Source organism: Oratosquilla oratoria, chromosome 5 (assembly GCF_046742065.1).
Source record: "Oratosquilla oratoria isolate Oo_2021 chromosome 5, ASM4674206v1, whole genome shotgun sequence".
Classification (NCBI taxonomy): Eukaryota; Metazoa; Arthropoda; class Malacostraca; order Stomatopoda; family Squillidae; genus Oratosquilla; species Oratosquilla oratoria.
The window spans coordinates 70,964,359-70,966,858 of NC_134781.1; the positions used below are offsets into that span (position 1 = coordinate 70,964,359).

Genomic DNA, 2,500 nt, shown 5'->3' on the forward strand with positions numbered 1-2,500 from the left:
CTATGCACAAATATATAATGTAATTACTACAAAGGATTACTTATACAAAACATTTACAATAAATATATATTGAGATTATGTACTACATGTATAATAAATGAGTATTACATATACAATAAAGGAGAGTTACGTATACAATAAATATATGCAATAACTAAGTAAAGAGATGAATTACTACATGTTGCTTCTAACAAGTTAACTTTATTTCTGGGTCAATTGTTTTCAGTTTGTTTTCATCTAGAAAGAAAATGGTGCATCAAAGATTAGCTGTTTCAATGTCATTCATTTGTAGATTTCTTCTAACTGCCGTGATACTATTTTATTCAACTCAGCCTCTACCTCACCCCGGGACGCCGAACAGATTATTCTCATATCTATATTAAATTTAATTTGGGAACATGGCATTTTTGAGCATGGAGGCAAATCATAAATCTTGGGAATATTCATAAATATTGCCTTGTATTTGTGGCTTTTATATCATATGTTGGTCTCTCTCTCTCTCTCTCTCTCTCTCTCTCTCTCTCTCTCTCTCTCTCTCTCTCTCTCTCTCTCTCTCTCTCTCTCTCTCTCTCTCTCTCTCTCTCTCCTGTGATGTCATTACTCTCGAGAAATCAAATTTGGTGGAAAATTAATTAAGCGATAGCTGAAATTCCAGGTTTAAGATCATTTGCATCATGTATAAATGAACCATTACTAGATATGTATTAATGTTATATACACGTTTGCCACGATGAATCTATAAATGTCAACACGAAATACCTTTTTCTATTGCAGAATTAGTGGTAAGTTTATACTTTATGTGTGTCTTTTATAGATAGTTCTTTGTACTTGGAAATATGAAAATGTCCAATATTCGAAATGAAAATTTCTGAAATCCAGGAAATTTCAAATACCAGACATACTTTTTAAGATTTTAGTATATATTTGAAAGACATTTCCGTTGGGAATATTGGATGTTTTCGATTCTTACTGATTCCCAGTAGAACGACTCAGGCTGTTGGGAACGCAAACAACATGTGTACTTTGTTGATTACTTTAACTTGTTTTTTGCTTCTTTTTTTTCGAGCGTTGCAGTCTTACATATTTATTCAGAATAATACAAATATATTTTATTCAGTTTGAAGGAAGATCCTTTACTCACCAGTGTTCTCTATTGATGTATTTGCCAGTCGAAGCTTTCATGATTCGACCTGTTGCACCATCAATGAATGCAAACAGAGGATCGTAGACATTTCGATTAATATCTTATTCGGGCAGCAACAGAAGAAAACAAAGTTCTTTTTGGTGGTAAATTTTGTGTTGATGTAGGTGTTCTTCAGGCAGCAAGTAAATTAGATATATTTTTAACATTTTACTTTAATCTTACTATGTAATGATTTCCTCAGAAATGCTTATTTCCCAATTACACACTATGCCTGTAAACGTATCTTATTACTGTGTATATGAAATGCTATCAAAGAGAGATTACGGTAAGTAATTCAATCCTTACATTATTATATTGGATATTAGCTTAAGAACAACGGACTATATTCTCTCATAATTTGTAATGTAATTCTACATTTAGTATATGTTTTCATCTCATTAAGAAATTTCCGTCACGATTCGAACGTTCTTGACACTCCAATGTAAACAAACGGTGCTATTGTTTATGAATATCCAGCTAGTAACTTTCTTTTATTAAAGTCAACAGTCCCTGGATTTTTTTTTTTTTTTTTTTTTTACAGAAAGTGATGAAATATGCAAGACAGCGAAGAGGAACAGAAATAAACTGAAGAGAGGGAAACAGAAATGGTGTATGCAAGATGAATCTCATTCGAATGTAGGATAAAAGATTCAACAGTTCCATCCGTGCAATTACTGATTGAAATGTAAATTTTTGTGACTACACAGAAACATCCTACGCTCATCCAAGTTGTTCTGAGAAATCACAAATGAAGCAATGTATTGTTAGACTTAGATCAACTTAATCAAGTAGATTTTCAGCCCGGAGTAAAAGTAATTTCATGTTTTTATTTCTTTACTAGACCCAGATAGTGGTAAGAATACCAACCTGGTGACTGACTGTCACAGAAATAATCCACGGAAATAATACAAATGACGAAAAATATTTTGATATTACTTATCTACATACCCATTCATTTATCTAATCATAATCTATGCATTTTTATTAGATAACGTGTTTATTTATTTATTCAATTGTATATCTATCAATTCATATGTTTATTAACTTATTTATTGGATTATATATTACTTTGTTCATTTATGTATCCCTTTAGGTGTAATTAAGTCTATGGCAAACACAGCAGCTTCCAGTCTGAGATTCTTAAGGGAACAGTCAATTAATTGATCAGTTGAATTGAAACATGGGACGAAATGTTTTGACAAACTAACTTTTATGTCTCGATACTCACGACGTTCAAGGCCTCCCTAGGGGCAGTCGACATCGACGACGACGACAACGACGACAGCAACTAACTCTTCGATTATTTCGAAGCCAGCA

The 2,500-nt window shown here is 32.3% G+C and overlaps 1 protein-coding gene across 1 annotated transcript in view; it reads right to left on the bottom strand.

Annotated features, from left to right (window-relative positions):
• LOC143025536 (neuroligin-4, Y-linked-like) overlaps nt 1-2,500 on the bottom strand; it is a 651,506-nt gene that overhangs the window by 640,929 nt on the left and 8,077 nt on the right. The gene's annotated exons all lie outside the window — the stretch shown is intronic.